Source organism: Herpailurus yagouaroundi, unplaced genomic scaffold (genome assembly GCF_014898765.1).
Source record: "Herpailurus yagouaroundi ecotype Mexico unplaced genomic scaffold, PumYag 100, whole genome shotgun sequence".
Taxonomy (NCBI): domain Eukaryota; kingdom Metazoa; phylum Chordata; class Mammalia; order Carnivora; family Felidae; genus Herpailurus; species Herpailurus yagouaroundi.
In genome coordinates, this window is record NW_024412391.1 from 56,154,010 (window position 1) to 56,177,923 (window position 23,914).

The following is a 23,914-nucleotide window of genomic DNA, read 5'->3' on the forward strand; positions in this document are numbered from 1 at the left end:
TTCTTTTAAAGGAATTAAAGACATTCTTTAGCTCTCATTCGATGTATTTTTTCAAGTATATATATTTTATCTTTAAGAGACTTTCTGCTTACATTTCAGACTAGGCTTTTTATTTTTCCTTTATTCTTCATGGTTTAATAAGTTCCTTAAGGATTTAAGAAGATACACAGTTGGGGCGCCTGGGTGGCGCAGTCGGTTAAGCGTCCAGCTTCAGCCAGGTCACGATCTCGCAGTCCGTGAGTTCGAGCCCTGCATCGGGCTCTGGGCTGATGGCTCAGAGCCTGGAGCCTGTTTCCAATTCTGTGTCTCCCTCTCTCTCTGCCCCTCCCCCGTTCATGCTCTGTCTCTCTCTGTCCCAAAAATAAATAAATGTTGAAAAAAAAAATTTAAGAAGATACACAGCAAGCTGGACACAAATGTAAAGGAAAGCAGAGAAATCAGTACCCACCTGTGCCCTGCATAGAGTTTAGCATAGTGTCTGATATAGAGTTGGTTCTGCCGTAAACTTGAAGGAAAAGCCACTTCTAAAAGGCCTAGAAATAAAAAAAATAATAATACAACTTCTTAAATTGATTTGGATTACTAAGTCTAAAATGAAAAGGAACTTCTAACACTAACATCTTCACTTCTGGGTGCAAGAGAGAAACATCACTAAATGAAAGACTATCATTGATTAGAAAAGCAAATAAAAACTCTGTTATCAATTTAAAGTGACAGCATACTAAGGGAGCCTGGGTGGCTCAGTTGGTTAAATGTCCAACTTTGGCTCAGGTCATGAAGTCATCGTTCACAAGTTGGAGCCCCACGAAGGGCTCTGTGCTGACAGCTCAGAGCCTGGAGCCTGCTTCGGATTCTGTGTCTCCCTCTCTCTCTGTCCCTCTGCTGCTTGCACTCTGTCTCTTTCTCTCTGTCAAAAATAAATATTAAAAAAAAATTTTTTTAAGTGACAGCATACTACTGCCACATTTTCTTCAGCCACATCTTCAAGAACAAATAAGAGCATTGAACAATTACTGGGTTTTAAAACTGGAAAATTTCAACTGATGACAGATATCAATTTCTGCTCCAACTCTGGAAAATTTTTCATTTTCTCCTTAATTTATTCATTTCTCCTTAAGTTTTATGAGGAAAACTCTATTATTGATGGCTCCCTCTTTAGGCATCTTTCTCAAAGTGGGGAAAATTAATGTAACATATTTAATTCATTTCCTTTTCTTGCCAAAACATAAGCTACCACTACTTCATTATAGGAAATACAGAAAAATGACTGGAACTTCCATTTTAAAAAAAAGGAAAAGTGATGTGAGTCAAGAGATATTCAAGAAGAATAAAGTTAAATCTGACTTTGAGCATATCTTGCTGTGGCCCATTCCTTTAGACAATTAATGCTTAGGCTTCACGATCATGATTTATTTTGAGATGTCAGTTTTAAGATCATGAAGGAAAAATGTTCAAGGCAATGATAATGTCCCACTTTAAAGTTCTTGTGTTTCTGCTTAAATGGTTATAATAACACATGCTGTAGAAATTTTCTATATTTATTTTAGAATTACTGGTATGTGCATATGCATTATTCTTGGTAGGATGGGCATCTTCATATCTAGGGCATCCCACTATGATGACTGATTATGTTCCAGCTGGTCTTTCTCTACTTAGGAATGAAATTTTTTACTAGAGTAAATTTAATCAGACAATCTTGTTAAATGTGGCACTGGTCCCAATCAGTCGAAAGTTTTAAAAAGAAAAAAAATATATATATATATATGAAAAAAGACAAAAGCTCTAGTCTTTAATGTCATGAACTTCTCCAATGTGAGTTCTGATTTTGGACAGACTTTGAATCATATCTTGAATTCATCACTTACTGGCTCAATTACTTTCAAAGAGCTGTGGAATCCCTCTAATTCTTGGTTTCTATAAATTGGAGATTAGTATTAATAGCTACATTTCAGGCTTGTCATGAGGGTAAATTGAGATACTGTTTGCATGTATTTAGCCAAGTGTCCCCAGATAGGAAGTAGGCAATAAATGTTGCCTTTTGTTGTTACTATTATGTTTTCTAACCAGTGTCAAAGAATAATTTACAAACCAACCACCTGCATCATTATCTCTTGAGATACTTATTAAAATATAAACTCTAAGTCTCTCTCAGTACCAACTATTTCAAGATCTATAGGCTTGAGGTCTAGGAATCTGGATTTTTCTAAAGAATCCCAGGTGATTCTTCCGCACATTAAAGTTTGAAAACCATTATTTAATCCTGGAATTTACTTTTATTTTTAATGCTGTTTTCTTATCATATAACAGGAGTTTAAAGTCGCTCATTAGTAATTATATTAATTATGTTCTTAATATGCTATCTTCCTGGAAGATAATAAATGAGCACTACTAGGTTTGTATCGTAAAAGCCCAACCCTGGGGCACCTGAGTGTCTCGGTTGGGCGACCTACTTCAGCTTAGGTCATGATCTCATAGCTTGTGAGTGCAAGCCCCGTGCATCGGGCTCTGTGCTGGCAGCTCAGAGCCTGGAGCCTCCTTCCGGTTCTGTGTCTCCCTCTCTCTGTCCCTCCCCTACTTACACACTGTCTCTGTCTGTCTCTCTCAAAAATAAACATTAAAAAATGATAATAATAAAATAAAAAAATAAGAAGCCCATCCCCCGGGGTGCCTGGGTGGCTCAGTTGAGCGTTAGACTGCAGTTTATTTATTTATTTTTTTTCAACGTTTATTTATTTTTGGGAGAGAGACAGAGCATGAACGGGGGAGGAGCAGAGAGAGAGGGAGACACAGATTCGGAAACAGGCTCCAGGCTTCGAGCCATCAGCCCAGAGCTTGATGCGGGGCTCGAACTCACGGACCGCGAGATCGTGACCTGGCTGAAGTCGGACGCCTAACCGACTGCACCACCCAGGCGCCCCTAGACTTCAGTTTAAATCATGATCTCACGGTTTTTGGGTTCAAGCCCCATGTCAGGCTCTGCTCTGACAGCTCAGAGCCTGGAGCCTGCTTCACATGCGGTCTCTGTCTCTGTCTCTCTTTCTTTCTCTTTGTGCCTCCCCTGCTCATGCTCTCTCTCTGTTTCTCAAAAATAAATAAATGTTGAAAATAAAAATTTTTAAATGCCTATTCCCTTTCCTTCCTCCCAAGCTCAGGGCCATTGACAACTGCTTCCAACTTCCCTGGAGTCTCTCTGATCTCTTTGCTCCCTGCCCAGGACCACTTGGCTCTCTATAATGCACTTCTTAGGCACTCTTCTTTTCTAAATATTTGAGCTTTTAATCATTCTCTAAATGGTAACTTCCAAGCCTCAGAATGTCCAAGTTAAAATCCTCAGAAATATAGCCTCTACCTCTCCTTTTAGCCATATCTCCATTCTGTCTCTGACACAGTGTATTCCAATGAAAGAGAAAAATTCATCATTTCAAGTAACTTATTTTGCCATTGAATAACTTTAAATTTCTTCCCATTGACATCATGTCCACTAAGATCCAGCTTGAACGCCACTTCCTCCCAAGAGCTTTTCCAAATCTTTCCAGCTGGAAGAGATTACCTTCTCAAAGCCCTTAGTTACTAACATTCTTCTAACACTTAGATTTTTCTTTTTTGTATTATGTCCACTATTAGGGTTTTTTTTTTTTCTTTTTTTAAAATTTCTTACAGACAAAAACACATCATCTCTTTCTCTTCATCCCTCATGGTTCTTGGCATAATCCTGATCTTAAGATGGTTATTCTAAAGTAACCACTGAATGAATGAGTAGTAGCAACGTGTGGCTTGCCAACGTGTGGTTTTCTACAGACACTCAACTTATAAAATATTTATCTTTTGGCACTTTTTTAAAAGCTGATTTATTTATTTTGAGAGAGAGTGCACATGCAAGGTGGGAAGGGGCAGAGAGAGGGGGAGAGAGAGAATCCCAAGCAGGCTCCATGCTGTTAGTGCAGAGCCCCATGAGAGACTTCATCCCACGAACCAGGAGATCATGACTTGGGCTGAAGTTAAGAGTCAGAGCTTAAGCAACTCAGCCACCCTGGTGCCCCCCTATCTTTTGAAACTTTTAATTACTCTGGGAATGCAAGCAATTCTTGCTTTGTTGAATGTGTATGGATCTTGGAAATCATCTATCCAACACTAGCCCTGCAGTTGAGATACTTCAAACCACAATGACTTGCCCAAATCATACTGTTAAGGATGACACTAGGTCCAGTAGTATATTGGACTAATTCTCTTTCCTGATGATTTATACATTTATTTTGTCATGTATTAATATACTTACTTTTCACTTTGGTATAGTATATATTATACTATATATTATATATTGTATAAGCTTGTATACAGTATATATAATAGTATATATTATATATTGTATAAGCTTGTATTAGTTTATTTTATTGCTTATAATGCTGTATTATCAACAATCACAAATTTTTACTGTGATACAACAAGAAGCACTGATCCTCATGCTTAAGAGACAGTTTGTTGACTATGTTTCAGCTGAACTACATTGGGTTCTGCTTTAGGCTGTGTTTCAGCTGGACTCAGCTGCAGACTGACTGCTGCATTCAGGTTTTCTACATGTGTCTTCTTTGGGGACCATGCTAATGGGGCAGCGGCCACCTGCGGCTTTTCTTTCGTGGTATGTCACAGGGCCTCAAGAATTAGACTGAACTGTGACATTATCATCTATGCCCACGTTCCATCGGCCAAAGAAAGTAATTTGGTGAAGCCCAGTATAAATGCTTCTCATGTTGGCAGGGGACTCCAAGTTGACAGGGCAAAGTGCATGGATGCATAGGAAAAATAAGAAGAACTGAGAATAATGATCTACCTACCCCATGTCTCTATAATTAGTTTTTACTATGTTTACATTTATATTTCATACCTGCAATAGGGATGTATGTCAAAATAGTTCATTTCTAAAGATACAATTATAGATATTCCTTATAACAAGTGCACCTTGAAAATAAAATAAGTAAAACTTTACCTACATGGAAATTTAGTTTCTATATCTCCATTATTAAATTGGAAAAAAAAGGTGTATTCAATTTTGTCTTCATACTTGACAACGTTTTTATAAGATTGGCCTACACTAACCATTCTCTATTACTCAGTCCTGCCCGTGTGAGAAATTACAGTGATTTCATTCATGCTAGCAATGTAAATAAGTAAAACTCTACTTGAAGATATTAAGGGATTTGGGTTTTGTTTCCTATTTGCACCAGCAAACAGAAGAATGTAAAGGTATGATTTTTAATCTGCAGTGATAAAATTCATGAGAAAATTGCTTAAAAGATATAAATTTTTAGGGGTACCTGGGTGGCTCAGTTGAGCATATGACCCTTGATTTCATCTCAGGTCATGATCTTCCAGTTTGTTGCATCAGGCTCCATGTCCGGCTCTGCACTGACAGCACGGACCCTGCTTGGGATTCTTTCTCTCCCTCTCTTTCTATCCCTACCCTGTGCACACTCTTGCTCTCTCTCAAATAAGTAAACATTTTTTACAAAGATACAATTTTTTAATAATTACCCAGGTTGAATCTAATGCATGTGGACTAAAATCAGTTTCAGTAAAACCTTCCTTCAAGGAAACCTCATGGAGCATGTTTACATAAATACACTGCAGAGTATTTTACACATGTATGTTGACTGCATGCGAAAATGATATCATTAAACAAAATATTCAACTGTTTGCCTTCTTGAGTGATAACTAGTGATTGCCTATAGTCTAGGCAAAATAGTATGTAAGAATAATTTGTTAGGCTCTATTATGCAGTCTTATTTCAAAAAGCTTACTACTTACCTATGATACTTAATAAGATCTGTAACTTTGCATTTAGCTGTACATTTTCTTACTAATTCTGGGATGGTGAGGGGTGCCTGGGTGGCTCAGTCATTTGAGCATCTGACTCTCTATTTTGCCTCGGGTCATAATCCCAACGTCATGGGATTGAGCCCTGCATTGGGCTTTACTCTGAGCTTGGAGCCAGCTTGAGATTCTCACTTTCTCCCTCTGTCCCTCTCCAGCACTCCCACTCTCTATCTCTAAAATTGAAAAACAAATAATTCCGGTATAGGCAAACCTTTAATTCCTTTCTAGTTCCTTGTATAGAAGACAGAACAGTTTTGGAAAACTCAAAAAAAAAAATAAAAATTTAGGGCTTAATTCTTTTTCTTTTGGAAATTAATATGTAACTAGAAATTGTTAAACAATGGGTTACTTAAGACCTCAGGTCTGAAAATTCAAGGTAAAGGGTTGTTTAAGAAGTTTTATTGCCACAAATACAAAGATTCAATAATGAATTATCTTTAACTCTCAGTTATTTTTTTATCTGTTGGGTTGCCTACCAAAAATCTTTAGCCCAGCTTTCTTCTAAATTTGATGTTGTTATGGGCCTAGCAATTCAGATTTTGTTTTTCTTTTGCCACATACAGTTTAATAACTGCCAGTTCTTTTTTTTTCCAGTTCTGAATAATGTAACCCATCTGATGTGCTATTTGTCCCCAGATGCCATGAATAAAGAATAGGTAAGAAAGATGCCACAGGGAAATGAACCCCCAAAACTATCATCATATCATTAAAGAGGGGGCACAAACAATTCATTTATTCCAGCCTAAATAGTTTTAGTATCTGCTGTCTCTGTATGGTACATTGAAGAGGCAGGAAGTATGTTCTAATTTGAAGTAATTTGTAATGAAAATAAGTTGTTTATTTCTGTCTACTCAGTATTGTATTGGTTGATTTCAACTAGGGTTCAGGTCTACATCAGGCAAGAGCTATGTGCATGTTACTCTGAGACCATAGTCAACTTTGACAGTGTTGGTGCTTTAGAAAGTTCCTTGGCTTTCATTAAAGTCATTTATTCATATTCATAACGAAAATTGTTCCAATTTTTCAGTACAAAGAATGCCGAACTGGTGAGTAATACTACCTTTACCGAAGTACGTATGTAATGATAAGAAAGAGGATGTCTCAATCTGGTTTTTAAATTTCATTTTTCATAAAATGAGGAATTAGGGGCACCTCGGTGGCTCAGTTGGTCAAGTGTCTGACTTTGGCTCAGGTCACAATCTTGCGGTTTGTGAGTTCAAGCCCCGCGTTGGGCTCTGTGCTGACAGCTCAGAGCCTGGAGCCTGTTTCAGATTCTGTGTCTCCCTCTCTCTCTCTGCCGCTTCCCCCTCTTATGCTCTGTCTCTCTGTCTCTGAAAAATGAATAAACATTAAAAAAATAAATTTAAAAAAATAAAATGAGGAATTAGAACTGTATCAGCTCCCAGGTCCCATCAGATAATAGGATGAAGTAGTAAGGAAGAATTATGTTTAGTCATTATTTTTATATACCAGTATGCATAATGATCAAAATACAGAGCATATTCAGGATGGTCCTAAGTGTAGAACATGTGACAGGATTATTTGTTGAGATACTAATTTGTGTTTCATTTTCATTGCTATGGAAGGATCAGAAAAAAAAAATAGCCATTTTTACTTAGTACCTCTATTCCACTCCTTCCCTCATTTCAGAAAGTAGCCTAGAATTTATATTACCTAAAGATAAACTTCCCTTTGAGCACTTGTTTCAAAAGCCTCAGTTTTTTAAGGTGTCATGCTGGACTCTGGAAAGAAAGGCAGAAGGAATGAGCAAGATACAGAGGAGAAGCATCAAAGTAGAAAAAGAAGATTGTCTCAAATAGGAAGGTGATGAATGGCTCTTACACCCGTGATTAACAGTCCACACATCATTCCTTATAGAAACCCTAGAAGTGCAGAAGAACCTGGGGAAGTTTAGTTGAGTACTTGGGTCTTCTAAGGAGGCTTCTCTTGAAGTAGTTGACAAAGCTTCCTTTGACTGGCATTACCTACCTACTTTCAAGAAGTAGGCTTGCATATTGAGTATGTCTTTAGGAGTCATGTTGACTGAAGTTGCCTTCCCCCATCTTCCAGTCGTCCCATGAAACTCCTTGATTCCAGTGTGGTTCTAAAGAGACAGATAGATGGGGCTAAAATGACTGAATTTGGATCTCTTACTAGCCAAGCAAGAAGAAGCTTGGAGTCAGATTCAATTTTATTTAATGATGAAAAAGTTAATGTAACATTTATTCCTTGTGAGTTTAGGAACTAAAAATTATAATGGCAAGAAATATTAAGCAGTAAAAAATTCTTTGAAAATGAACTATAAACATAACTGAATAATTAAATTAGAATTATTTTCCTTCCCCCTGAACATGAAAAGTTAAATTCAAACTATATATAGGGAAATAGAGTGAAAATAGTGTTATTGTTTGTAGAATGGATCACTGTAGATAAAAATTCTCTAGGATTTTTAAATACATGGAGAAATTTAAAGATCTCAAACTTATTTTTATAAACCTAAGGGGTAAAAATTCTTAAATTCAGCCTTTTTTAGCACTTATAGATGTACATCACTACACATTCAAGACATCTGCCTCTACAAAGCTTAGTTATTTTAGGATATAGCCCAGTGAACTTGTCAGCATGATGTAGTGGTGAGAAAAACATTCTACTGTGTGTCAAGTATCCTGACTCTAGTCCCAGTTTCTGACCTTAACCCTGTGAATGTGGTTACATCACTGAACTTCTCTGATTCTCAGTGATATCATTTATAAGTTTAAAGGATGGTGATGAGAGATTCCAAAGCTTCAGCCAACTTGAATTTTCTATTGTAATTTTTCCAAATACTTTATTTTCCTGGCGTTTAGTTGAATATCCTAAGAACCACCATCTTCACTGACATTCATGTACTAATATTGCCAGTTGAAGGAGTCACTATAATGATTCTTGCATCAGCTAACAATTTCAGAATTCTCTTTTCTTATTGTCTTCAGAGTCCATTTGAATTGCACAGCAAAGTATCAATACTATGACTTTAAACTCACATCAGTATTTGAACAAAGGCAACATTCCGCACCTCTTTTTATTCACAAGATGCCCTCCAAATGGTTCGTTTCAAAGAAAATCCACAAAGACTCTCTTCCACTAAAATTATTTAACAAAATTATGTTGCCAGCATTGATGACCTACACAAATGATGAAACCCGAAAGTATTTTAGGCATTGTCACTGTCTTTGAAATAAGCATCATCCTTTAGTTTATATATTGAGTTTAATTCACTAAATGTAAGGAATGTATGCTTGTTTTAGTTTTTTTTTTCTTTTTTTTTTTTTTTTTTTTTTTTTTTTTTTTTTTTTTTTTTTTTTTTATTTTTTTTTTTTTTTTTTTTTTTTTTTTTTTTTTTTTTTTTTTTTTTTATGAAACATCAGTAAGATTTCATTAATTGTAGGAAGTGGTAGGCCAAGGCAAGAAAGAGTATATATTTACATCATTTCCTGGTCTTCAGCATCAGAAGTAATGATACCATACTTACATCAATGTTTAAAAAGGAGGCTTCATTTTCTGCATATGCACATTTTAAACTGAACAGAAGTTTATACTTTAGAAATATAGGGAGACTGGTAGGGAATTTCTGAACGAATTTATTAGGAGGTGAAAAGTGGTAGTTCAAGCCTATTTTGTTTTCTCAACACGTTGCATGTTTTTATTTATTTTTTTTTCTTTTTCTTTTATGCATTCTTATGTTTACTTTGTCTTTATTAAATTTAACACTAGAAAAACTAAAAACAATATATATAGCTTGCAAGATTCCAAGTAAGAAACATAGATGGAATACCAAAGTATACAGGAAGACATATTAAGCAAAAAACAAGAAACAAAACAAAAAAAAACCCCAGTATTTATAGAAACGTCAATTTCAATTAGGATTTCTAGAAAATGTGTCGGTCTCAGAAGGGGTAACAACTTAAACTAATAAAACACGTCAGAGAAGCTGCAAAATCATATATTGTTTTGATTTTTGATTTGAATATAGTTGACACACATGTTACATAAGTTTCACGTGTACAACATAGTGATTCAACCTCTCTGTGTGCTATGCTATGCTCTCTACAAGCATAGCTACCACCTTTCACAATACAATGTCATGGCAATGTAACTGACTATATTCCTATGCTGTACTCTTATTCCCGTGGTTTATTCATCCTATAACTGGAAGTCTGTATCTCCGCTTCTCCTTCACCAGTTTTGCCTATCCCACCATCTTCCACCCCTCTGGAGAAGCTTTTTGTTCTCTGTATTTTTAGGTCTGATTCTGCTTGTTTGTTTGTTTCCTTGTTGTTTTGTTTTCTAGATTGTACATATGAGTGAAATCATTATGGCGTTTTTAATTATCAGTCTGACTTACTTCACTTAGCACAATACCTGCTAGGCCCATCCATGTTGTCACAAATGGTATGATCTTATCCTTTTTATGTCTGTGTAATATTCCTGTATGTGTGTGACCTCTTCCTTATCCATTCATCTATCAATGACACCTAGCTTGCTTCTATATCTTGGCTATTATAAAAATGCTTCAATAAACATAGGGTTATATATATGTTCTCAAATTCATGTTTTTGTTTTCTTTGAGTAAATACCCAATAGTGGAATTACTGTATCCTATGGTATTTCTATTTTTAGTTTTTTGAGGAAACTGTGTACTGTTTCCCACAGTGGCTGAACCAGTTAACCTACCCACCAACAAGGCGGGAGAGTTTCTTTTTTTCCATATCGTTGCCAATATGTGTAATTTCTCATCTTTTTTGTTTTTGCCATTCTGATGGTTGTAAGGTAATGTCTCATTGTGGTTTTGATGTGCATTTTCCTGATTATCGATGTTGAACATCTTTTCATATGTCCGTTGGCCATCTGTGTTTTGTTTGGAAAATGTCTATTCAAGTCCTCTACCCATTTTTTAATGGGATTGTTGTTTTTGTTTTTGTTTTTGTTTTTGTTTTTGGTGTTGTGTAAGTTCTTTGTTTTGGATATTAATTGCATATAAAATATATCATTTACAAATATTTTCTCCCATTCTCCATTTTGTTTTGTTGATGGTTTTCTTCACTATGCATATCTTTTTATTTTGATATAGTCCCACTAGTTTATTTTTGCTTTTTTCCCCATTCCTTAGGAAAATCTTAGGATTTTTATGGTATCAAGTCTCATATCTAGGTCTTTAATTCATTTTGAGTTTATTCTTATATATGGTATAACACAGTGGTCTGGTTCATTCTTTTGCAGGTAGCTGGCCAGTTTTCCCAGGACCATTTATTGAAGAGATTGTCTTTGCCCCATTTTATACTATTGTATCCTTTGTCATAGATTAATTGATCATATAAGCAAGGGTTTATTTCTGAACTCTCTATTGTATTGATCTATGTGTCTAGTTGGTGCCAGTTCCATACTGTTTTAATGATGACAGCTTTGTAGTGTATCTTAAAATCTGGAATTATGATAGATGCAGCTTTGTTCTTCATTCTCATGATTGCTTTGCCTACTTCAGGGTCTTTTGTGGTTCCATACAAATTTTAGTACTTTTGTTCTAGTTCAGTGAAAAATGCTATTGGTATTTTGATAGCATTGCATTGAATCTGTAGATTGCTTTGGGTAGCATAAACATTTTAACAATATTATTCTTCCAGTCCATGAACATGGAATATCTTTCCATTTGTTTGTGTTGTCTACAATTTCTTTTATCAGTGTTTTATAGTTTTTAGAGTGCAGATCTTTCACTTCTTTAAGTTTATTCCTAGGTATTTTATTTATTTATTTTTGGTGCAGTTCTAAGTGGAATAGTTTCCTTAATTTCTCTTTCTGTTACTTTGTTATTAGTGCATAAAAACATTGCTTTCTGAGTATTAATTTTGTATCCTGAAACTTTACTGAATTCATTTCTTACTTCTAGATTTTCTACTGTAGTTGTACATAGTTGTACATAGTTGTACATAGTAGAAAATCTGTTATAGATTTTCTACTGTAGTTGTACAACTTATGAGTTTACCTTTCTTAACAATATGGATGCTTCATTTTCTTTCTTTCTTTCTTTCTTTCTTTCTTTCTTTCTTTCTTTCTTTCTTTGTCTGGTTGTGGTGCCTGGGGCTTTGGGTATTATGTTCACTAAAAGTGGAGAGAATGAGCCTTTTTGTTTTGTTCTTGATCTTAGAGGAAAAGCTCTCAGTTTTTCACCTTTGAGTATAAGGTTAGCTGCAAATTTTTCATATGTGGTTTTTATTATGTTGATGTATAGTCTCCCTATACCCACTTTGTTTTTATCATGAACAAATGTCAAATTTTGCAAAATGCTTTTTCCGCATCTATTGAGATGATCACATGATTTTTATTTTTGTTTTTAAGTTTGAACATAATCTTAAATAACGTTTTTTTTTTAAATTCCTCCACATTTTATGTATATGCTGTCATGTCTTACATATTTTTAAAAAGTTTATTTATTTTGACAGTGAGCATGCACATGTGTGTGAGTGGGGGTGGGGCAGAGAGAGAGGGAGAGAGAATCCTAAACAGGCACAGCCCTACCAGGACAGAGCCTGACATGGGGCTGGATTCCACAACTGTGAGATCATGACCTGAGGTAGACTCAGAGGCTTTGACGACTGAGCTACCCAAGTGCCCTATTTTATATATTTTTACTCATAATTTTCTTGTTCTTTATTTTCGAGTATATTCTCTGCCTCCCCATTTTGCTTGACATTCTGTGTTGTTGCTGTAGATTAGGAAGAGTAGATACTTGTAAACTTGGAAGAATGGACTGTGTCTCCATCTCTCTTGCTTTCTCTCTTTTTTCTCTCTTGTATCTTTTGCCATTCTGTCTTTTGTTGTGCATAGGCTGTTCAGTCAGCCCTCAGTTCTTCAAGAATTGCTCTCTAAATGGGTATAATATGATGCTGTGTTCTATGGAGGAGGTGAGTTCACAGTCTTTCTACATCACCATCTTGGACCAAAACACTTATTTATGATTTTCTTTAAAAAAAATGCCCTTTTACAGAGGCATCTGTTAGACATGTGTCCACTGCTAACTGAAGACCCAGAATATCAAAGGGCCAGCATTCTTTCAAATTTAAAGACTAGGGATGTTTCCTGGAAATCACTTCAGTAACTCTACAATTAAAATTTGCATACATATTTTTTGCACATTAGCCTTTATCAGTGGGAATTGTTTACTCACTTTAATGAGACTAAAATAAAGGCATTCATTTAAATTCTGAATACTCAGATTTGTCCAAAGGATTTGAGGACAGGAAAGAAAGCAGAAAGGGGAGTAATTCATTTTATAGTTAAGAAAACTAAAGCAGACACATCATTGAGTTTCACAAAGTTAGACAGTAGGCTATGTTAAGTCTAGAACACAAAGAACCTTAAGCCATTTATCTTTGGAAATAAAGTCAGAAGAATTAATCCTCTCATTAATACTTTCTGGCCACAGTTTGTAGTTAGGGAAGTACAAGACTTTTTGGCCTATAAATTAAGTTTTCACCAATTCCCTAAAGAATAATGAAAATAGCTAAATACAAATATAAATAACCCGAAATAAATAATCTGTAGTGGGATGCAGCTTGTCTTATGAAGTGTCTGAATTTTTTACATCACCAAAGAAGTCATCTTTAGTTTCCTTAACCCACAGAAAATAAACTAAGCAATCAAATTGTAGGAAAATCTCATATGAATAGACAGATAGGTTGTAAATATTTTCCTCTGCCCCATATTTTAAAAAAGTGTTTATATATTTACATACACTCATAAGCTAATCCTAAAGTATGCTTGTTTTCAATTCAATTTCAAATTCTCAACTCTTTCCTTTATGACCTATAAATTAAGCCCATATACATGACTTGAGTTGGAAAGCAAATCTTTTGTAATAGTACATAAACCACCTCCTGACAATATTAGTAACCACTTCCTAAATTCCATGTTATATTTACTTTACCAAACAGGAAATGCAAATTATCCTTCTTTGTTATTCTTCCATTAAAGATATACCACTTCATTGAATTAGGGACTTTTGTTGAATACAAGCCAACCATTAAAAGAGATTATGAGTACCAAATATACACATACATCTTACCCCTTTCATTCTTAAAAGTGTGGAAGAATAGAAGAGAATAGGAGAGAATTAGAAAACATCTAAGCAGTCCTGTTCTAAGACAAGAGGACACTCAGCACTTTTCCAGGGCCCCACACTTACATGGGCTTTCATTTGTATTTTACTCCCGAAACATTATTTTATCTTGAAAATATTAGGAATTGGCTTGCATATAAGTATTTCAGTTCTTGATACTGGTCATTTATCTGAGATTCTTCTTTAGAACCGATGATATATACAGCAAATTAATTGGAAGTTACATTTAACATTTCTTTCCTATCTCCTAATTTTTTCTCCCTACCTCCCTGTCCCGCCCCCCCTTCTTTTTAGTAATAGCTAAATTGATAATACAAATTTAGAAAGGATCTGTTTGCAGAGATTAGTGAAAATATAGCAAGAAAGATAATTTTTTAATGATAAAGAGTTTTTATTTATATTGTAGGATTTCCTGAGTGTATAAGTTTGATATTTGTTTACACACACAGAGGACAGAGGGAGGAACAGGAGACCACTGTGGTCCCCCCATCAACAGTGTCACTCCATAGAGCTGGAGCTGTGAACTGGTTGCAAAAAAACAGGGGGCAGTAATAAGGGAGAACTAAAGTGGAAAAGTTATGAAGAAAAACAGATAAGTGTTAATTTTATTATTGTTTATTATGCAGCCACTATTGTTAAGTATATCATTAAATGATCATTTAAGCCAACAATAATCTTGTAAATTGGATGCTATTTTTTATCTACATTTCAAAAGTATGGAAACAGAGCTTACAAATATTAAATAGCCTGCTCAGGATCACACAGTTATCAAATGGCAGCACCAAGTTGTGGAATCAGGCAATCTAGCCCGGGAAATGTATCCCTTCTCAATGTCTTCCTCCCTCCCATCTTCTCTCAGTTGAATCCAACATATTTCTTTATCATTATTTGTCTTCCTAGGCGAGAAGAAGCTTGTTTCTATTCAGAAAAATTTCAGCTGCATTATCAAATTTTTTTTTAAATAGTGAGATAAATATGTATAAGCTGGGAGAAAGTAAATTTAACAAGCATTTATCTAAGTGCTTGACAAAAGGTAATTACTTTTATTCTTTTATCAACACTGTGATGTAGGAATTTTATTTTCCCCATTTTGCAGAACAAATTAAGCAGAAAAGTAAACTGCTAAGTAGAGATGCTAGGATTTGCACCAAGGCAGTCTGGCACCAGAATCTGTCTTAACAGGGGTTGACTTGTCCATGAGGCACATGGACACAATGCCAAGGGCCCGCCATATTTTAGGAAGACAAAAAATGTTTTAATCTGAATTTTTTTCTAAAATCAGAAGCAAAAAAAGAACATCATAACATTGATTATATAATAAATGCAATGAATATGATAATACTGAACATATAATAATGATTCCTTATGCCAACATGCACTCAAAATATAATAATATAATTTTATGTATGTATGTATGTATGTATTTATTTTTCAGTGAAGGAAACAGCCCATGAAAGCAAATACATTCACAGCCCACAAATGTCGAACTATAGCCATGTTCTTAGCTGCTGTGCTATGTTGACTCTCATTAATATATAAAGTTCATGGGCGCCTGGGTGGCTCAGTAGGTTAAGCATCTGACTTCAGCTCAGGTCATGATCTCATTGTTCCTGAGTTTGAGGCCTGCAGCAGGCTCTCTGCTGTCAGCACACAGCCTGCTTCAGATCCTCTGTTCCCCGTCTCTCTCTGCCCCTTCCCCACTAAGCATGCATGCACTCTCCGTGTCAAAAATAGACATTAAAAAAATAATAAAATAAAACAAATAAATAAATAAATAAATAAATTTCACATTCAAACATTCTTCAATTTAGTTGTGGAAATAATTTTCTCCCATAATTACCTACTTATTATTTAGCATTCTTCCTATTTCCCAGTTAATGGCATTCCATCCACTCTTTCTAACCAAAAGGAATTAAGAAACATGAATCTTCCTTTTCATGCAGATATCATTCATTACTATTAAACCCCAGACTCAGAATCATAAGACAAAGTGCTTTTGGACAATAAAATGTAGCTGAGGTCAATTTCACAAAGCATAAGACTGAAATCAAGTAAATTATTTCACTAGGCCTCATTAATTCTATGGAGTGCCACCTTTGGTGGTGGGGGTAGGGGTTGATAACATAGATCTGAAAATACTCTGAAAATTAAAAGACAGTTTAAATGTCGCATCCTGATCTGTACTGATGTCTGGCCTTGTTACAATCTACATTTATTTTACTTTTTGTGTGAACATCCATGCTTTACTAGACAAATAGTATTATGTTACATTCCAGAGTTCCATACCCTTTGAATATTATCCAGTACTCACTGTATTAAGGTATGTATTTATTTTCTTTGCTCTGCAAAAATAATAAGGGTTTCAAACAAGAGATTGAGGGCCCGTACTTTGTTTTGAGGATTCAGGTTATAATAGTAGTTCCCCACTTCCAGCTCTCAGTCAGGTGCCTGTATAGAAAAATCTTTTCGTGCATTGTTACGTATTGCATATTCATGCCCCTCCCCCCAATTCATATGTTGAAATCCTACTCCCCCAATATGATGATATTAGGAGGTCAGGCCTTTGGGAGATAATTAGAATTAGATGAGGTCATGAGAGTAAAGCACTCGTGAATAGGATTAATGTCCTTATAAAAGTTGCAAGAATGCTGGCTTCCTGTCTCTGCCCTCTGCTGTATAAGAATGCAAGAGAAGGCGGGAATTTGTGAACAGAAGAGGGCTCTCCGTGGCATATGACCATGTTGGTGTCTTGATCTCGGATTTCTAGACTCCAGAACTGTGAGAAATAAATTCTTAATGTTTATGGGTTGCGCCACGTATGTTTATTACAGCAGCTTGAATAGACTAAGGCACATACATACACATACAAACATACTTATATAATACAAGCGTGTTATGAGATCACAATAATTTATAGAAGTTTTTCAAGTATATGCCCTTTGTACTTTAAAATTTTTTGCTTTATTTTTTAATGTTTATTTATTTTTGAGAGAAAGAGACAGGTATGAGCAGAAGAGGGGCAGAGAGAGGGAGACAGAATTGAAAGCAGGCTCCAGGCTCTGAGCTGTCAGTACAGAGCCTGATGTGGGGCTCCAATTCACCAGCAGTAAGATCATGACCTGAGCTGAGTCAGATGCTCAACTGACTAAGCCACCCAGGCGCCCCTTAATTGTTTTTTTTAAATGTATTTTTTTATAAAATAATTTACAGTCAAAGGTAAGTAGTTCCCCTCTCCTCTGACATCCACCCATCCCTACCCTTGACTTTTTTGTTATTTTTGGGTTCTTATCCGGTAGAAGACTGTTAGCTTTCTGTTAAATCTTATATAGGTTTTTTTGTTTTGTTCTTGTTTGTCTATTTATTTATTTATTTGTTTTGTAATTTTATCAATCCCCAGTTGAGAGAACTGATGAACTACTCAACTCTTTGTAAAGAACGCTCTGTTATTCTGAGTGACAATTTATTCTTTTCCTGAGTGAATTCGTTAAGGCTTTAGGTGCCACAGAGACTGAGACTTAGGACCCTACAGATGGAAAAAACAAAACTGGAGATAGAAGAAAGGACTCAGGGGAAGCAAGGTGGGTGGAGGGAATCATTTCATCAATATTAATTGGTACCAATTTTCTATTATTCTTATTATAGCCTTTTCTTAGAAAAGAACATCTTTTATGTCCACATGGTGATATTTAATCAGTATAATTAGTAGCCCTAGTGGAAGACTCCTTCTACCTGCTGCTTTGCTGCTTTGTTTTTGCTCTAATAATTTACACAAGGATTTCACAAACCATAATCCATAGAGCTTTAGTCCTATAAAATATTCTGCCAAGGAAAAATATTAGATGTTCAAATACTTCTGGTAAGTTCATTGTACTGTCTCAACCCCGCCCCCCACCATTTCCATCTCTAGGCACTAAACCACCTCCACTGAGATTTATTTCACTGGGAACATTAGCATAAGGCACATTAGCATATTAAAGGCTCTGATAAGTGCCAAAGGGTTATTTGTTTTGCTTTATTTTAAAGTGATTTAATTGCATTCAACTCAGCTTTTCTTAAATTTTCCCCCTGGCAACTTTTTCCCCCCCAGATAACCCCTATTAGTATTCCAAGATAATATCCTTCCCTCAGGACAAACTTTGGGAAACTGTGTTCCATTTATTGTGCAACCATAGTTGTCAAGATTACACATTAGAAAGTGCTTGAAATCAGACTTGAGCAATTATTCAGCAACCAGTTATCCATGGTCTTGAGGTGAATGGGAGTCAAATGAGCTGAGGTTGATGGCTCTTTTCCTCCATGTGCTGGCTCTACTGACTGTGGGTGAATCCTTTCATTTTGTGGGTATCAGTTTCCTTGACTATAAAGCGGGACCCTAATATTGCTGTGGCTGGACTGTCCTCAGTATCCAATGGGAAAATCAAGCAGTCTGTCAAGTGCTTAGTGCGCAGAGCAGAACTCGGTGTTTTTCTTCCCAGCCATCTCTCACGCTGCTCCATTCATAAATGAACGGTTCAAAATTAGCAACAATAAAATTCCGATTAAAAAAAAAAATCTTTTTTTTCCCCTTCAGGTTCTTATAAATTCTGAGAAAGACATCTACTTTACTTATCTTGGGTTAGTGGGTTAGTGATTTCCATGGCTACTGAAAAATAATTTTACAGGAGACTAATTGCAAAGCAGATCAATTTTTTGAATGAACGTCCTTGAAAATGTCTCTTTAATTTCCATTTAATTGGAACAGATTCATCTGCCGTCCTTATTCATGCAAAACTCCCATTTGACACCACTTAGTTCCAAACTAAATGAGGTAATGTAAAGGCTAAAAGCAGCATCACTGCATAGAAACACAAATATTCGGCTCATACTCTGGTCCACAACTGAAAAAGTGAGGAAAAAGGGACTCAGTGGCAAAACAAAGCCTGTGATCCCAACACTGAAAAGCGAAACCTTAACTGAAAGCATAAAAGAAAAAAAAGTAGAATTATAGGCCTTGTCATGACATTTGGAGACAGGATTTGTAGAAGAGAGTAAAAGATTCCATCTTGCTTTGAACGTACTTCTACATTAACTCTATTCCTTCAATGTGTACATGGTACATGCTTAGTTCAAGCCACATCCAGTTCTAGGCAGGCTAGTAAATAAAATAATCGTCAAGTCCACTGGGATGCCCTCTACCCTCCAGAGCTTACATCTTGTGTAGTTGGAGGAGAGGGCAAAGGTCAGGAAGCAAACAAAAACTAGGCACATAGGTACACAAGAGAGAAAATTGTAAACAAGCTAAATCCTCTGATGAAAATAAAACAGATTAATATGCTGGAGAGAGAGAGTTAGGAGAAACATGGGGAGATGTCATGAAAGTCCCCTCTAAAGAGGAGTTTTGCTATTAATGTATCTCTCCTTTAGTTTATGCCTTTCATTTGTTTGTGGGACAACCTATTATCTGCACATTTCTCATATAACACAGTGCCTGGTACACTGTGGCAATGAATGGCAAACAGAGAATTTAATATGAGGACATAAATTTAAACTTCAGCCTAAGGGATTTAGTTTAGTTATTACTGGACACATCCCAATCCTGAAGTGTTAAATCCCTAAATGGCTTTGTTACTTTAATTTCTGGATTTCCTTTCTGTCTTAGTCTGCTCAGGCTGCCATTACAAAATACCATAGAAAAGGGGGGCCTGGGTGGCTCAGTTGGTTAGACATCCACCTCTTGATCTCAGCTCAGGTCTTGATCTCAGGGTGAGTTTAAGCCCCATTGGGCTCCACCCTGGACCAGAAGCCTACTTAAAATATAGCAACAAGCAAACAAACTACAGAACAGATGCCTTAAATGACTGAAATTTATTTTCTCACAATTCCTAATATTGGAAATCCACTATCACAGTGCCAGCTTGATCATGCTGTAGTGATCTCTCTTCCTGGCTTGGCTTTCCACTGTGTGCTCACAGGGCTTGCTATGAGGAAAGAGGGGGAAGAGGAAGACGGAAGACAGTAGAAAGGAGAGAGGCATGTGGGGAGGGAAGAAGGGGAAAAAAAAGGGATGGAGGGAGAGAGAGGATGAGGGAGATTGGGAAAGAGATAGCTTTCTCTTTCTCTTGAATCCCTTTTTCTTTCTCATAAAACCAACTAATATGTCTTGAAGGCCTCACTGTCATGACCTAATCTAACCCTAATTACCTCCCAAAGCCCTTGTCTTCCAATCCTATCACATTCACTTAGGGCTTCAAAATATGCATTTTCAGGGGGATATCAATATTTAGCCCATAACATTGTTTTAGCAGCTTTAAAAATAGGATGTGTTTACTAAATTGTTCCAGTCATCACTCAATTACCTGTAGCAATACAGCCGTGAATAAGATAAAGTCCCTTTTGCCCTAGAGCCTTAAATCTAATTGTAGAAGCCATTTTGCATAAATTAGAATGGCAAATAAATCTGTTCAATGTGTGATAGATTAGACATTTTCTTTAAATTTTGTAATGTTTATTTATTTTAAAGAGAGAGAGACAGAGCACAAGCAGGGGAGGGACAGAGAGAATAGGAGACACAGAATCTGAAGCAGGCTCCAGGCTCTGAGCTATCAGCACAGATACGTGGGGCTCGAACTCATGAACCATAAAATCATGACCCGAGCTGAAATCAGACACTCAACCAACTGAGCCACCCAGTCACCCCAGACTAGACATTTTTCAACGTTTATTTATTTTTCGGACAGAGAGAGACAGAGCATGAACGAGCGAGGGGCAGAGAGAGAGGGAGACACAGAATCGGAAACAGGCTCCAGGCTCTGAGCCATCAGCCCAGAGCCTGACGCGGGGCTCGAACTCCCGGACCGGGAGATCGTGACCTGGCTGAAGTCGGATGCTTAACCGACTGCGCCACCCAGGCGCCCCAGATTAGACATTTTTAAGAGAAAAACTTCTTACAAGTAAGCTTCTAACTGGCCCCCAAATGATCACGGACGCCTGATACAGCTTTGTGCCATCATCCATCTCTCACATCTTACTGGTCTATGTGGCCAGTAGCATAAGGTAGAATTGATGGTTTGTCATTTCCAAGATTATATTGTACAAGCTGTGGCCTCCTTCTTGAGCTTTCTCTCTTTTGGATTATTTGTACTTGAGAAGTCATGCCATGAGCAGCAGTAGGGAGAAAACCACATGGTTTAAAAAACTGAGCTATATAGCTAATAGTCATAAGGAACTGAGACTGCAAACCACCACGAGTGAGTTTAGGGGACGATTCTTTTCTAGATGACTCCAGCTCTGGCCCACAGCTTGACGACAATCTCAAGAGAGACCCTGAACCTGGAAACACCCAACTAAGTTGCTTCTAGATTCTTAATTGATAGATACTATGAAGTAATAATTATAGATTGATTTAAGCTGCTAAAGGGTGGTGGGGCACGCGTTTGTTACTCAGTATAGAGAACCAGTGCAAGTCTTGGATTGCGGATAGTTTGAGAAACAATGGTGTGGAGCATTCTTGACTATTAGATATTGAAGGTTTAAGTAAGAAGTAGCTAGTTCTTATTAAGCATGGCTGGATGTGTTAGAAAATAAGACCAATTATGGCACTGTAACAAACTAGATGAGCTGTTGATACTTCTTCCAGCTGTAAGATCAAATTATCCAGAATCCAAGCACTGTTATCTCCCATTACGTCAGGAATGAGTCAAATAACAAGAGCTATTTATAATGAATGTCATGGCCTTTTCCTGTATTTTAACCGATAACACTTATTATTTTAACAATTCTGAGTAGATTTCAGTAGGAGTGGGTGTGAGAATGTGTGTATGTACAGGAAAAAAATATCGGTTTTAACTCTAAATGCAAAAATTATTTTTAGATATCCTCCATACACATACCTGAGGCATGGGATTCTGCTTCCTGAATGCCTTTCTGATAATGCCTTCCTTTATTGATTCAAATGATCCTCCTCTTTCCTAACAAGGGTAAGACTTTCATTCATAAGTAACTTCTTTTCTGGGTGGAACAGGTTGCCTGGAAATACATTTGATAAACCAATAAGCACTGATAATATTTGACAGGATAGAAACAGAGAGTAACTTCAGTTTCGAATACAAAAGTGAGCCAAGACTAAAAACCTGAGTTTTATTTAGAGTTGTCATGCAGATACAAAGAAGATTTGTAGCTTTCTTTGATGTGCTTACATGAAATGCCTATAGTCAAACGGCTATTTTTAAACTTGAGAGGAAATTCAGGACAAAAGGAACATTTTAAATATAAAAGGGAATTCGGAAAGATCACAAAGAAGTGAAATCACGATTACAAAGTTCAAAGACACATTGTTCTTCAAATGCCAAGAAGCTGACTTAAGTATCATTGGTGACCCTCATTCAAGGGAGACTTTCTAGGTTTTAAGGAAGCTATGGACATGAGGCCATTCTTTTGGCACCTTTTCAGAAAATGCTGTGTTTTGGGAAATCATTCTTTTTTTACTTTCTTGAGATGAATTCCTGTGTGTGCATTCTTGTCAAGCAACATTTTCTCTCTTTCAACTACTACGCTACACTTTGTGAACTTAATAAGGAGATCTTAATAGCAAGATCATTGGCCTCTTGTGTCAGGAATCAAGTCAGCCAAACCACCAGAGACCAGGGAGAGGATTTTGATGTGTCAGTCCCCTGCCTGCGCAGGGGAAATACTGGAGACCAGGAATTGGCCCCCACATAGATAGGAAGGTAAAAAATTGTTCTAAACATGGGTAAGAAGTCAGGCTGAGTGTTCCCAGGTGTCAAGGACAGTTCTAAAAGTCATCCCTAAAGTCATAAGGATATAAATATGGCATATTTAGGCCAATGAGGACTAACAGAGTGAGATCTACTGTCTTATGTCATAGTAAAGTTCCAACAGATAAGAAAGACAACTTTTATGGAGTTCCAACTCTGCAGTTTAAGTACAATGGCTCATTTCTTCCTCACAGCAGTTTTGAAAAATAGGTTTTATATACATTATATAAATTTACAAGTTGAGTCTTAGAGAGATAAAGTGATTTGACTCGTGTTAGAGTCAGTATTCAAATCCATGACTTTCTGATGCCAAGTTCTGTTACTACTAGATGGTATTTTCCCCCATGTGGTTGAGGTCAACACAGCCATTGATTAAAAATAAGAAAATTGGGGGATTGCTTTTGTAAGGGATCTCAGGGCATCTACTACAAACCCTTGATTTAATAAATTTTTTAAAAAATAGGTCACATTGATACAAGCTATGATTCTGAATTCTGTATTTCAGATACATTAATGTTGGTCATATAAATATCAAAGCCTTAGAAATCACAAAGAATGTTTTCTTAAAAAATGAATTAAATGTACAAATATGAAAAATACATGTAGTTGAATGCCACTTTCAATTTTCCTTTTGACAATAATTTTAAGAGCAAAGTTTTATCTAAAAACCATTTGTACGTGAGTAATCAATCAGCTCTTTTCAATTGTCCAGTAAACTTTTGTTTTCAGAAAGTAATTGCTCATAACATTGCTTCAATATTTGAAATTTGTTTATATTTGTACAGTAAGGCAGTTCAGCAGGATGTTGTCCATTTACTGATTCTTTCATCCTGCAGCAAGCATTAAACGCCTACTATATGCCTTCTATGACTAACAACACACTCGTAATCAAGATCCTAATGAGTTTATCAAATGAAGTACAGTCTGAAACATTTACACATAATTTAGGACTATGGAAAAATACCGGCTTTGAGAGCCCATAAGGAGTTCTCCTAATTCTACTTTGGGGATCATAACGAGATAAAACAAACTCTTTCCAGGAAGACTTTCTAGAAAAGGTACTTTATGAATATTCCTACCAATGTCTAATACACATAAAAGGTTAACTTGTTAATGATTTAAATTTTTCTAAATCAAA

The 23,914-nt window shown here is 36.2% G+C and overlaps 1 long non-coding RNA gene across 2 annotated transcripts in view; it reads right to left on the minus strand.

The window, feature by feature from the left end:
• Positions 1–447: 447 nt before the first annotated feature.
• The window catches only part of LOC121028103 (uncharacterized), a 28,070-nt gene continuing 4,603 nt past the window's right edge, over positions 448–23,914 (minus strand). For both annotated transcript variants that reach the window (XR_005789072.1, XR_005789071.1), the window contains exons 2-4: positions 21,892–22,027; positions 7,865–7,975; positions 448–533 (exon numbers count right to left, since the gene is read on the minus strand). This is a non-coding gene — a long non-coding RNA (uncharacterized LOC121028103). The remainder of the gene's footprint in view (positions 534–7,864; positions 7,976–21,891; positions 22,028–23,914) is intronic.